At 46.6% G+C, this 14397-nt stretch overlaps 1 long non-coding RNA gene across 2 annotated transcripts; it reads right to left on the bottom strand.

The window, feature by feature from the left end:
- Window positions 1-9604: 9604 nt before the first annotated feature.
- Window positions 9605-14350, bottom strand: LOC123743163 (uncharacterized). Of its 2 annotated transcripts, XR_006769971.1 has the most exons (4): window positions 14308-14350; window positions 12891-13044; window positions 9778-9844; window positions 9605-9654 (listed from the first exon to the last, which is right to left on the bottom strand). It is a non-coding gene; the product is annotated as an uncharacterized lncRNA (long non-coding RNA). The 2 variants fall into 2 exon arrangements; XR_006769972.1 differs by lacking the exon at window positions 12891-13044 and having other exon boundaries at window positions 14308-14340.
- Window positions 14351-14397: the final 47 nt, after the last annotated feature.

Raw genomic sequence — 14397 nt, forward strand, 5'->3', positions numbered from 1 at the left:
TACGCCTCCGAGGACCAGGCTACCCAACTCCCGCTCACGCACGGCTACCATCAGGCCCCTGCACAGCCCAGTCTGCCCTGTACGAGCACCCCGCTCGTACAGGGCTACTAGTTCCATCCAGCCAAGACGGGTTGTGCAGGAGGTAAGATCGAGACCGACTGTGCGCCTCCATAGCCCTGGGTTTCCAGCTCCTGTCTCTCGTGCGGACCCGGAAGTGCGTCAACCCAGTCCGACTCGTCCTGTTCCCGCTCCCCGCACTAGCCTGGAGGTGCGTGTACATAATCTGGTAAGCCCAGTACCAGCACCACGCACCAGGCTACAAGTGCGTCAACCCAGCCACGCCAGTCAACAGTCACCAGAGCTGCCCGCCAGTCAACAGTCGTCACCAGAGCTGCCCGCCAGTCAACAGTCGTCACCAGAGCTGCCCGCCAGTCAACAGTCGTCACCAGAGCTGCCCGCCAGTCAACAGTCGTCAGAGCTGCCCGCCAGTCAACAGTCGTCAGAGCTGCCCGCCAGTCAACAGTCGTCAGAGCTGCCCGCCAGTCAACAGTCGCCAGAGAGGTCAGACTGCGCTGAACTGCCGGAGTGGCCAGACTGCGCTGAACTGCCGGAGTGGCCAGACTGCGCTGAACTGCCGGAGTGGCCAGACTGCCCTGAACTGCCGGAGTGGCCAGACTGCCCTGAACTGCCGGAGTGGCCAGACTGCCCTGAACTGCCGGAGTGGCCAGACTGCCCTGAACTGCCGGAGTGGCCAGACTGCCCTGAACTGCCGGAGTGGCCAGACTGCCCTGAACTGCCGGTGTGGCCAGACTGCCCTGAACTGCCGGAGTGGCCAGACTGCCCTGAACTGCCGGAGTGGCCAGACTGCCCAGACTGTCCCGAGTTGCCAGACTGCCCAGACTGTCCCGAGTTGCCAGACGGTCCCGAGTTGCCAGACTGCCCAGACTGTCCCGAGTTGCCAGACTGCCCAGACTGTCCCGAGTTGCCAGACTGCCCAGACTGCCCCGAGTTGCCAGACTGCCCCGAGTTGCCAGACTGTCCCGAGCTGCCAGACTGTCCCGAGCTGCCAGACTGCCCCGACAGCCTGGAACGGCCTGAGCCGGAGCCACCTCCAGAAATAGGTGGGTTGGGGAGGGGGGGTGTAGCACAGTGCCGTCGTTGACGGCAGCCACCCTCCCCTCCCTTTAGAAAAGGGGATTTTTTTTTGGTGTTGCTTGGGGATATTTTTTGTTAAGGTGCTTCTGGGGTAGCACCTTTAAGGGGGGGGGGGTACTGTCACGTCCTGGCCAGTATAAGGTTAATTGTTTTTGTAGTTTGGTCAGGACGTGGCAGAGGGTATTTGTTTTATGTGGTTCGGGGTGGTGTGTTTGTGTAAAGGGTGTTTGATTTAGTATTTCCAGGTTTTTGGTTGATGGTCTATGTGTTTGTATTCTATGGTTAGTCTGGTGTGTGTGTTTCTATGTTTGGTTAATTGGGGTTTGGACTCTCAGTTGAAGGCAGGTGTTGTCTATCTGCCTTTGATTGAGAGTCCCATATATTAGGGTGTGTTTGTGTGTGTGATTTGTGGGTGATTGTTCTGTGTTGAGCCTATGCTTTGCAGACTGTCAGTTTATCGTTCGTTTTCTTGTTTGTTGTTTTTGTATTCGTGTTGATTTAATTCAATGTTCAAAATGAACAACTGCACACCTGCTGCGTATTGGTCTACCTTTTCTGATGACGATTTCGCATTATCGTCAGAAGACGAAGATACTTGTGACAAGTGGGCAGCTGGGAGGAGGTGTTCTTATTCTCCATGGACTTTAGTGTCCCAGAACTTTTTTGAGTTTGTGTTGCAGGAAGCAAATTTCTGTTTGAAAAAGCTAGCCTTGGCTTTTCTAGCTGCCTGTGTATATTGGTTTCTAACTTCACTGAAAAGTTGCATATCACTGGGGCTGTTCGATGCTAATGCAGAACGCCACAGGATGTTTTTGTGTTGGTTAAGGGCAGTCAGGTCTGGAGAGAACCAAGGGCTTTATCTGTTCCTGGTTCTACATTTCTTGAATGGGGCATGCTTATTTAAGATGGTGAGGAAGGCATTTAAAAAAAATAACCAGGCATCCTCTACTGATGGGATGAGGTCAATATCCTTCCAGGATACCCGGGCCAGGTCGATTAGAAAGACCTGCTCACTGAAATGTTTCAGGGAGCGTTTGACAATGATGAGTGGAGGTTGTTTGACCGCTGACTCATTACGGATGCAGGCAATGAGGCAGTGATCGCTGAGATCTTGGTTGAAAACAGCAGAGGTGTATTTAGAGGGCAAGTTTGTTAGGATGATATCTATGAGGGTGCCCGTGTTTACGGCTTTGGGGTGGTACCTGGTAGGTTCATTGATAATTTGTGTGAGATTGAGGGCATCAAGCTTAGATTGTAGGATGGCTGGGGTGTTAAGCATGTCCCAGTTTAGGTCACCTAGCAGCACGAGCTCTGAAGATAGATGGGGGGCAATCAGTTCACATATGGTGTCCAGAGCACAGCTGGGGGCAGAGGGTGGTCTATAGCAGGCGGCAACGGTGAGAGACTTGTTTTTAGAGAGGTGGATTTTTTAAAGTAAAAGTTCAAATTGTTTGGGTACAGACCTGGATAGTAGGACAGAAGTCTGCAGGCTATCTCTATCCCTTTGGCCGTTCTATCTTGTCTGAAAATGTTGTAGTTAGGGATGAAGATTTCAGAGTTTTTGGTGGACTTCCTAAGCCAGGATGCAGACACGGCTAGGACATCCGGGTTGGCAGAGTGTGCTAAAGCAGTGAATAAAACAAACTTAGGGAGGAGGCTTCTAATGTTAACATGCATGAAACCAAGGCTATTACGGTTACAGAAGTCATCAAAAGAGAGCGCCTGGGGAGCAGGAGTGGAGCTAGGCACTGCAGTGCCTGGACTCACCTCTACATCACCAGAGGACCAGAGGAGGAGTAGGATAAGGGTACGGCTAAAAGCTATGAGAATTGGTCGTCTATGTCGTCCGGAATAGAGAGTAAAAGGAGCAGGTTTCTGGGGGCGATAAATAGCTTCAAGGTATAATGTACAGACAAAGGTATGGTAGGATGTGAATACAGTGGAGGTAAACCTAGGCATTGAGTGATGATGAGAGATATATTGTCTCTAGAAACATCATTGAAACCAGAAGATGTCATAGCATGTGTGGGTGGTGGAACTGAAAGGTTGGATAAGGTATAATGAGCAGGGCTAGAGGCTCTACAGTGAAATAAGCCAATAAACACTAACCAGAACAGCAATGGACAAGGCATATTGACATTAAAGAGAGGCATGCTTAGCCGAGTGATCATAAGGGTCCAGTGAGATTCAGACAGCTAGCCGGGCCATAGGTAGCAAGCTGGCAGAAGATGGAGGGAGGTCTGTTTTTAGCCACCTCATCCGTTTCCGTCTGTAGATTAGTGGGGTTCCTTATGGGGCAGGGGTGGTAGGGTTAGAGGAAAATAATAAAGAAGGAAAATATATTTTACAAGGATTGGAAATTATGCAGACAATTACATTGATAGAAGCCACAATCTATCTGCAATATTAAAGCTTATCCACCCCCCCACAAAATCAATCAATAAAAAAATAAACAGCATTAGCCATGGCAAAAAAAAATCTGGAAATTAGCTTTAAAACTGCAAAATGTTTCTCTAAAATTCAGCCACGCCGACAGGCAGACCGGGCCCCCTGTCACGCCCACCACCTAAGTCCCTTTTTGGTCCAGATAATACAGTGTGTGTTTGTGTGAGAGAGAGAGTGACAACTTTTATCGTGGTGAGGTGGCAAATGCTTCAAATGTCCCCCGTGTGTGTGTGGCCATGCCCGGGTTATCTGGGAAATGTGCACTTCTGAAGTTGTCGGTTCCCACGACCCCTGGACAGTGTCAGATACGCAGAGTTGCCTAATATGATAATGCACTAGAGGTGTGTGGAGGTTACAGTGTGTCATCAGTTGCCCTGTGGAAAACAGACATATTGGATGACCCTAATCTGATCACATATGCCCTCTCCAGATATATAAAGAGAGAGAGAGAGAGCGAGAGAGAGAGAGAGAGAGAGGTACACAAGGGAAGTTTATCCTGTGACTTTCTCACTTTCTCTCCATCCACTCTCCCCCTCCCTCCCTCCTCTCTCTACACAGACAGATTATCTTCCCATATTAAGGTGTTATGTATCCAGATTAAGGTTCCCTGTGAATATGATTTCAATGTCATTCAGTAAGCCACAGGATAAACTTCCTTTCTCTTCTCTCTCTCTCTTTCTAAAACAAAAACTACTTTCACGATGACACACAGGACACTTCCTAGAATCAAAGTTGAAAGAAAGCTCCGCCCACCGAGTTGGATCATCAAGTCACATTGTTGACAGACTGAACCAGTCATGGAGACCTGAAATCCTGACCTCTCCCTACAAGCCCCCAGTTTACTGACTGATTGACAGTGGAGAGCCATACTGATACAGGACAGACACCTTCAGGTATAGCTCTAAATGCTTTCTATTCAGTGTGTTAGTAATAGGCACTTTGGGGAGTATAAACTCAGCAAATAAAGAAATGTTCCTTTTTCAGGACCCTGTCTTTCAAAGATAATTCGTCAAAATCCAAATAACTTCACAGATCTTCATTGTACAGGGTTTAAACACTGTTTCCCCATGCTTGTTCAATGAACCAAAAACAATTAATGAACATGCACCTGTGGAACGGTCATTAATAAGACACTAACAGCTTACAGACGGCAGGCAATTAAGGTCACAGTTATGAAAACTTAGGACACGAAAGAGGCCTTTCTACTGACTCTGAAAAACACCAAAAGAAAGATGTTCAGGGTCCCTGCTCACCTGCATGAATGTGCCTTAGGCATGCTGCAAGAAGGCATGAGGACTGCAGATGTGGCCAGGGCAATGAATTGCAATGTCCGTACTGTGAGACGCCAAAGACAGCGCTACAGGGAGACAGGACGGACAGCTGATCGTCCTCGCAGTGGCAGACCACGTGTAACAACACCTGCACAGGATCGGTACATCCAAACATCACACCTGCGGGACAGATACAGGATGGCAACAACAACTTCCCGAGTTACACCAGGAACGCACAATCCCTCCATCAGGGCTCAGACTGTCCGCAATAGGCTGAGAGAGGGTGGACTGAGGGCTTGTAGGCCTGTTGTAAGGCAGGTCCTCACCAGACATCACCGGCAACAATGTCGCCTATGGGCACAAACCCACCGTCGCTGGACCAGACAGGACTGGCAAAAAGTGCTCTTCACTGATGAGTCGCGGTTTTGTCTCACCAGGGGTGATGGTCAGATTCGCGTTACACCGAGGCCTGTACTCTGGAGCGGGATCGATTTGGAGGTGGAGGGTCCGTCATGGTCTGGGGCGGTGTGTCACAGCATCATCGGACTGAGCTTGTTGTCATTGCAGGCAATCTCAACTCTGTGCTTTACAGGGACAACATCCTCCTCCCTCATGTGGTACCCTTCCTACAAGCTCATCCTGACCTGACCCTCCAGCATGACAATGCCACCAGCCATACTGCTCGCTTGCTGTCCTGATTTCCTGCAGGACAGGAATGTCAGTGTTCTGCCATGGCCAGCGAAGAGCCCAGATCTCAATCCCATTGAGCACGTCTGGGTCCTGTTGCCGGTGACTTGGTGGAAGAGTGGGGTAACATCTCACAGCAAGAACTGGCAAATCTGGTGCAGTCCATGAGGAGGAAATGCACTGCAGCACTGCTGGTGGTCACACCAGATACTGACTGTTACTTTTGATTTTGACCCCCCCCCCTTTGTTCAGGGACACATTATTCCATTTCTGTTAGTCACATTTAAAAATATATACACTGCTCCAAAAAATAAAGTGAACACTTAAACAACACAATGTAACTCCAAGTCAAACTGTCCACTTAGGAAGCAACACTGATTGACAATAAATTTCACATGCTGTTGTGCAAATGGAATAGACAACAGGTGGAAATTATAGGCAATTAGCAAGACACCCCCAATAAAGGAGTGGTTCTGCAGGTGGGGACCACAGACCACTTCTCAGTTCCTATGCTTCCTGGCTGATGTTTTGGTCACTTTTGAATGCTGGCGGTGCTTTCACTCTAGTGGTAGCATGAGACGGAGTCTACAACCCACACAAGTGGCTCAGGTAGTGCAGCTCATCCAGGATGGCACATCAATGTGAGCTGTGGCAAGAAGGTTTGCTGTGTCTGTCAGCGTAGTGTCCAGAGCATGGAGGCGCTACCAGGAGACAGGCCAGTACATCAGGAGACGTGGAGGAGGCCGTAGGAGGGCAACAACCCAGCAGCATGACCGCTACCTCCGCCTTTGTGCAAGGAGGAGCAGGAGAAGCACTGCCAGAGCCCTGCAAAATGACCTCCAGCAGGCCACAAATGTGCATGTGTCTGCTCAAACGGTCAGAAACAGACTCCATGAGGGTGGTATGAGGGCCCGACGTCCACAGGTGGGGGTTGTGCTTACAGCCCAACACCGTGCAGGACGTTTGGCATTTGCCAGAGAACACCAAGATTGGCAAATTCGCCACTGGCACCCTGTGCTCTTCACGGATGAAAGCAGGTTCACACTGAGCGTGACAGACGTGACAGAGTCTGGAGACACCGTGGAGAACATTCTGCTGCCTGCAACATCCTCCAGCATGACCGGTTTGGCGGTGGGTCTGTCATGGTGTAGGGTGGCATTTCTTTGGGGGGCCGCACAGCCCTCCATGTGCTCGCCAGAGGTAGCCTAACTGCCATTAGATACCGAGATGAGATCCTCAGACCCCTTGTGAGACCATATGCTGGTGCGGTTGGCCCTGGGTTCCTCCTAATGCAAGACAATGCTAGACCTCATGTGGCTGGAGTGTGTCAGCAGTTCCTGCAAGAGGAAGGCATTGATGCTATGGACTGGCCCGCCCGTTCCCCAGACCTGAATCCAATTGAGCACATCTGGGACATCATGTCTCGCTCCATCCACCAACGCCACGTTGCACCACAGACTGTCCAGGAGTTGGCGGATGCTTTAGTCCAGGTCTGGGAGGAGATCCCTCAGGAGACCATCCGCCACCTCATCAGGAGCATGCCCAGGCATTGTAGGGAGGTCATACAGGCACGTGGAGGCCACACACACTACTGAGCCTCATTTTGACTTGTTTTAAGGACATTACATCAAAGTTGGATCAGCCTGTAGTGTGGTTTTCCACTTTAATTTTGAGTGTGACTCCAAATCCAGACCTCCGTGGGTTGATAAATTGGATTTCCATTGATTATTTTTGTGTGATTTTGTTGTCAGCACATTCAACTATATAAAGAAAAAAGTATTTAATAAGATTATTTCTTTCATTCAGATCTAGGATGTGTTGTTTAAGTGTTCCCTTTATTTTTTTTATCAGTATATATATATATTTCACCTTTATTCAACCAGGTAGGCTAGTTGAGAACAAGTTCTCATTTACAACTGCGACCTGGCCAAGATAAAGCAAAGCAGTGCGACACAAACAACAACACTGAGTTACACATAAACAAACGTACAGTCAATAACACAATAGAGGAAAAAAAATGTCTACGTACAGTGTGTGCAAATGAGGTAAGATAAGGGAGGTAAGGCAATAAATAGGCCATAGTGGTGAAATAATTACAATTTAGCAATTTAAACACTGGAGTGATAGATGTGCAGAAAATGTATGTGCAAGTAGAGATACTGGGGTGCAAAGGAGAGAAAAAAATAACAGAATGGGGATAAGGTAGTTGGATGGGCTAATTACAGATGGGCTATGTACAGGTGCAGTGATCTGTGAGCTGCTCTGACAGCTGGTGCTTAAAGTTAGTGAGGGAGATATGTGTCTCCAGCTTCAGTGATTTTTTTGCAATTCGTTCCAGTCATTGGCAGCAGAGAAGTGGAAGGAAAGGCGGCCAAAGAAGGAATTGGCATTGGGGGTGACCAGTGAAATATACCTGCTGGAGCGCGTGCTACGGGTGGGTGCTGCTATGGTGACCAGTGAGCTGAGATAAGGCAGGGCTTTACCTAGCAAAGACTTATAGATGACCTGGAGCCAGTGGGTTTGGCGATGAATATGAAGCGAGGGCCAGCCGACGAGAGCATACAGGTCGCAGTGGTGGGTGGTATAAGGGGCTTTGGTGACAAAACGGATGGCACTGTGATAGACTGCATCTGTCTGTGGACATGTCTGTGGAACTTGTTCAGTTTATGTCTCAGTTGTTGAATCTGTCTCAGTTTATGTCTCAGTTATGTTCATACAAATATTTACACATGTTAAGTTTGCTGAAAATAAACGCAGTTGACAGTGAGAGGGCGTTTATTTTTTTGCTGAGTTTATAATAAGGTGACTTGAGTGTGATATATGTTGTCTGTTTAAAACTATTACTGCTGGCCTGGCCTGAGTTTCTTGGCTGTGATGTGAGTGTGACAAGCCAAATATGCAGAATCAATAGTGTCATTGATCAGCGTGGGTCTGAAACCAGGCCACAAAATGGTGCCCTCTCCATGTCACATGGCCCTCTCTTCCAGCTCCCTCCCTTTTAATCCCTCGCTCATTCCTGCTCTCCTTCCCCCTCTCTCGCTCTCTCTATGGCCGTCAGTCCGTTTCTCTCTTCTCATTTGTTTTTTTTACAATGTCAATCTGATTTCAAAACCATTTTCAGTGACAAAGTTCTAGAAGCCTATATCTCTGAATGTTTCCGGCAGCCTACATGAAGACATGGCAATTGAAATATGACAACAACAGTGAGTGAACTTCTAGCTCTCGTCCCATCAGATCAATAGACTATTAACTGAAGCATCTTTACCGGTCTCATCGTTCACCACTTTGGCCTGGGCTCTGCTTACAGTGTTGGCTGGACCTGTTCAACGACCGAATACAGAGAACAACAAATAATAACCATCAAGCCTACCCTAGAGGAAGGGACTTGTGCACCCGTTTAAAACACTGGACATCTCGTCATGCGGCTAGTCGGGTCTAATCTCTCTGGGCTCGGCTGATGAGTCTGAGTGGAACCTGTGTGTCTCCAAATGTACCCAACCTGGTGGCTAACTCTGGGAGTTAACATCTGTCCTCAGGTCTTAGGAAAGGTGACGTCATTATGGTGACACATGCCAACACAGTGGTCTGGACACACACTCACAAACACAAATACACACACACACTCAAACATACAATCATGTGCATTGGCACTGGGCCTTATTCCATCTAATTGTATGTTTCTCCCTCGCTCCATCCCCCTCTCCCTCCCTCTCTCCATCCCTCTCTCCATCCTTCTCTCCATCCCCCTCTCCCTCCCTCTCTCTCTCCATCCCTCTCTCCATCCTTCTCTCCATCCCCCTCTCCCTCCCTCTCTCTCTCCATCCCTCTCTCCATCCTTCTCTCCATCCCCCTCTCCCTCCCTCTCTCTCTCCATCCCTCTCTCCATCCTTCTCTCCATCCCCTCTCCCTCTCTCCATCCCCCTCTCCATCCTTCTCTCCATCCCTCGCTCCATCCATCCCCCTCTCCCTCTCTCCATCCCCCTCTCCATCCTTCTCTCCATCCCCCTCTCCCTCTCTCCATCCCCCTCTCCATCCTTCTCTCCATCCCTCGCTCCATCCATCCCTCTATACTGTGTGCCGTTGTGATCAGGGTCATCTGGTGGTCACAAATCAGGAAGGGGGGTTAAGAACACTTAGCTGACTTTTGACTTATTTAATCAGTCTTTTAAAATAGACTGACTCGTTATGTTTCAAATGTATGCCCTTGTTCTGGACAAACCTCTTTATGCTTCCAGCCAGCCCATTCCCTTCTCTCTCTTGTCCTACTCCTCTCTGCTCGTCTTGTTCTAAGTAAAGTACCGTAACAACAGATCAGATATTAACTTCTACATTACTACTAAGGTAGCAGCACCCTTGGTTAGTTCCTGGTTGGTTTCCCCTCCCTGTCTCTCTGTTCCACTACTAAGTGTGTTCTGTCTTCATACCATCAGGACCACCACAGTGTGAACAGAGTGATGACAGCTCATCATGGAACCACTAAGGTCTGGAACTGATTACAACCTGCCACCTTTCAGTCTAATAATACACACCCTGGACATTTATACAGACACACGTGGAATGAATACAGACGTGAGATCCAACAACACTAGTCATTTGAGGAGAAATAGGATGACGGTCAATGTCAGCTAACTTTGCCAAAGTTATTTGGCAAAACAAGAGAAGGAGAGACGTGGGCAAACATTATGCCGCCATCTTTATGACACCTGAAGAGCGCTCGGATGTCAATAATAACTTTGGCTAATTAGGAGTAATTTTCCCCTTCCTCTTTCTCCTCTCCCTTCCTCTTTTTCACTCAATTTCCATCTCTTTCTGTGCTTATTCTTTTGCGCTCTGTAATTCCTCCTCTCTCTCTGTGTTTCCTTCTCTTTCTCTCTGTAACTCCTCCTCTCTCTCTGTCTTTCTCTTTCTCTCTGTAATTCCTCTCTCTCTCATTCCTCCTCTCTTTCTGTCCTTATATTTCTCTCTGTAACTCCTCCTCTCTCTCTCTGTGTCCTTCTCTTTCTCTATGTAATCTCTCTCTCTCTCTCTCTCTCTCTCTCTCTCATTCCTCCTCTCTCTCTCTGTCCTTATCTTTCACTCTGTAATTCCTCCTCTCTCTCTCTGTGTCCTTCTCTTTCTCTCTGTAATTTCTCTCTCTCTCTGTGTGTGTCCTTATCTTTCACTCTGTAATTCCTCCTCTCTCTGTCCTTCTCTGTCTTGCTGTAATTCCTCTCTCTCTCTCACGCTCTTTCTCTCATTCCTCCTCTCTCTCTGTGTCCTCTTTCTCTCTGTAATTCCTCTCTCTCTGTGTGTACTTCTCTTTCTCTGTGTAACTCCTCCTCTCTCTCTCTGTGTCCTTCTCTTTCTCTCTGTAACTCCTCTCTCTCCCTGTGTCTTTCTCTTTCTCTCTAATTCCTCCTTTCTCTCTCTGTGTCCTTCTCTTTCTCGCTGTAATTCCTCTCTCTCTCTCTCACGCTCTTTCTCTCATTCCTCCTCTCTCTCTGTGTCCTCTTTCTCTCTGTAATTCCTCTCTCTCTGTGTGTACTTCTCTTTCTCTGTGTAACTCCTCCTCTCTCTCTCTGTGTCCTTCTCTTTCTCTCTGTAACTCCTCTCTCTCCCTGTGTCTTTCTCTTTCTCTCTAATTCCTCCTTTCTCTCTCTGTGTCCTTCTCTTTCTCGCTGTAATTCCTCCTCTCTCTCTGTGTTTATTTTTCTCTCTGTAATTCCTCCTCTCTCTCTCTCTCTCTCTCTCTGTGTACTTCTCTTTCTCGCTGCAATTCCTCCTCTCTCTGTGTACTTCTCTTTCTCTGTGTAACTCCTCCTCTCTCTCTCTGTCCTTCTCTTTCTCTCTGTAATTCCTCCTCTCTCTCTCTCTCTCTCTCTCTCTGTGTGTACTTCTCTTTCTCTCTGCAATTCCTCCTCTCTCTCTCTGTGTCCTTCTCTTTCTCTCTGTAATTCCTCCTCTCTCTCTGTGTGTTTCTGTTTCTCTCTGTAATTCCTCCTCTCTCTCTGTGTGTGTCCTTCTCTTTCTCTCTGTAATTCCTGATCTCTCGCTGTGCTTCACAGAACACAATCATCTGATAATGACCGAGAGAGATTTGGCACGCAAGGAGGCGTGTCAGTCTGTGAAACTATATCTTTTTCTCACCCTCCTCCCCTTTCCATCTCTCTGACCTCTCACTACATCCCTAGCTTCAATGGACAGAATGGATGGTAGAGGGGTAATCCTTGGCCCCGAGTCCAAATACAGTGCTCCCTCTCACAGAGCTGCCAAACACTGGCTCACATGGCCCAGGGAACCACACACAAATAACAACATCTTATGATGATGAAAATGGTGACGATTTCAGCATTATCATCATACAAATTCTGATTGGTTGAATGACAGTAAGAGTAGGTAATACAGTACTGACCTTCAATGTTTTAAGTAAAACCTTACTTTAAAAATAATAAAGTAAGGTTCTTCCCAACAGCCTAGTCACAGACAGAGGTCACATAGAAACCCTGTCAAATTATCCAAAGCCTGTGGTTCCCAATACTTTCATTTTTTTTAGGAATGTTTTTCCATTACCCAAAATAATCAGCCACGAAAACACAGCAATACAGGCCTTTCTTTCCATTTTCCTTTAACCTATCAGTATACAATGTACAGATATGTCTACAGTGGGGTGAACATCTGTCACTTTGAAGGACAGTTCCACCAAATCACTTTGGACAATATGTTCCCACTATTCTAGTGAGGATCCGACCAAAACAAATGACTATTAATAACATGTTGCCAACTAACAAAATACAAAATACAAAACAGACAATGAGGCTATTTATAGTTGCTTCGTCGGAAATAAACACCTGCCCAACATGAAAATGGACAGATTTACATTGTAAAACACTGTACAAAACAATTGTCAAAGAATTAACAGAGGCAATGCATTTTCAAGTGTCTACTATCTGCATGTCTCTAACAGAGAACTTTAAAACAGTGTAAACAGACATTATTCCACTGCGACATAAACAATATCATATATGTTGGTGGTTCGTCAACTATGAACAACTGCAGGTTATGTCTAATGTCCATGACGCTACCATTTATGGAAGCCTGTGCGCAAATTTCAAAACAGTTATATCAGTTAAAATAGCAAGAGTATTATGATCAAATTTGTCCAATACAAAAATGTGTATTTTGGCAACTTATTTAATGCAAAACAATTATCACTCACCGTTTTATTCTTCTTTTTGTAGTTGTAAATAAATTCAGCAATTTTCCATTCAGGACCACCTGATTGCTTTTCTTCATATATGAATTTGTAACAGGAGGTAACCAGCCTACTGTAAAGTGTCCGGGACGGGTGCCCACCTCTCGCTCTGTATGCCCGTGTGCTGGCTCGCACCGGGATATTACCCTCGTTGACTGACTGCTACCGGCCACGTCTTGTCGTGCGCTCTGACTGGCTCCTTCTCCCTCGCTCTCTCCAGCAACAACTGGCTACTTCAAATATCTCCCACCAGTGCTGTGTTGTGACAGTAAAACTAATGGTGTGACAGTAAAACTAATGGTGTGACAGTAAAACTACTACATTCTGCATATGATTGTATTGTCTAAAGTTTAAATGTAAAGTGGAGAATATTGGTCACACAACATCAATGCTCTAAAGCAAAAGGCATTGCGAAATGGGTACGTTGCTCAGCAGCAAAAACCTATTTTGTTACCTTCATTCTGGTGTCATTAATAATGTAAATGTTTGTCATGCAAATAAAATGAATTGTGCAGGAGGCATGTGTGTATGTATGTGTGGGCTGTGTGTGTGTTTACTAATACTTAATCTGTTTTAATCTCGGTCAAATTAACCAAGGCGTGACCTATGATGTCATATCATAGCCTCTGTCATCTAATGCAAATAGGATCAGACAGCCAGCAGCGCACCGGAAGGTGATTAGGGGCTGAAACCAAGGATGTGGTATCATGACGCCGGACAATAAAGCATTCACTTTTCTCTGGCTGAAGTTAGCAAATGAATCACATACTGTACAATCATAATAAGGAGTAAATGATCACCTCACTGTGCGAATTAGATATGAAGGATTACTAGGACTACCAGAGATTCAATACATTAGTTGTGGTTTTGTACGGTTATGCTACTGGTCCATCTAGCCGTCAGTCTGTCCTTGCATTGTGTGAGAAAGGTACACTGATTGTAATTGATCGATGGAAAATTCTCTCCAGGCAGCGAGAGAGAGAAATAGAGAGAGAAAGAAATGTGTACATGAGAGGGAGAGAAGGGGAGCGAGAAAGATAAAGGAGAGAGAGAGAGCGTACATGTCATGAGAGAGGAGAGCAAGAGAGAAAGAGAGATGGAAGAAATACTTAATTATTGCCTCTAACAGCTTTTGAATGTGAAAGTTCATGATCAGCACAGGGGCGAAAATCTGATATCAACTTTGGAGGGGACAATTACATTAAATTTTCTCAAGAGCAATTCCTGAGGGGGACACCAAAAGTAGTGCTGTAACACATAGCCTACGTTTAATATGGTAAATGTATATTGAGGAACCAAAGAAATAAGGTGTTTGCCGTACTCCTAACTACCGGTACCCAAAACTACACAACTAATCACAACAGCAATACCATTGCCTTTAACAAATCTTAGTTCAGTCACCAGTTTAAGTTGAGAGTGGGGGTATCCATGGCATTTTCCAATTATGTTCCTATTTTACAAGTCAAAAAAATTGAGAACCTTTCATAATGTTGCCAAACAAAGACTCAACAAACTTACCTGAGACTCCCTGTCTCTGCCAGTCTGTCCCTGCATATCTGTCCCCAACTCTGCTGTCTGTGTGCCATCTGTTGCCTGCTCTGCCTAATG

Source organism: Salmo salar, chromosome ssa05 (genome assembly GCF_905237065.1).
Source record: "Salmo salar chromosome ssa05, Ssal_v3.1, whole genome shotgun sequence".
Lineage (NCBI taxonomy): Eukaryota > Metazoa > Chordata > Actinopteri > Salmoniformes > Salmonidae > Salmo > Salmo salar.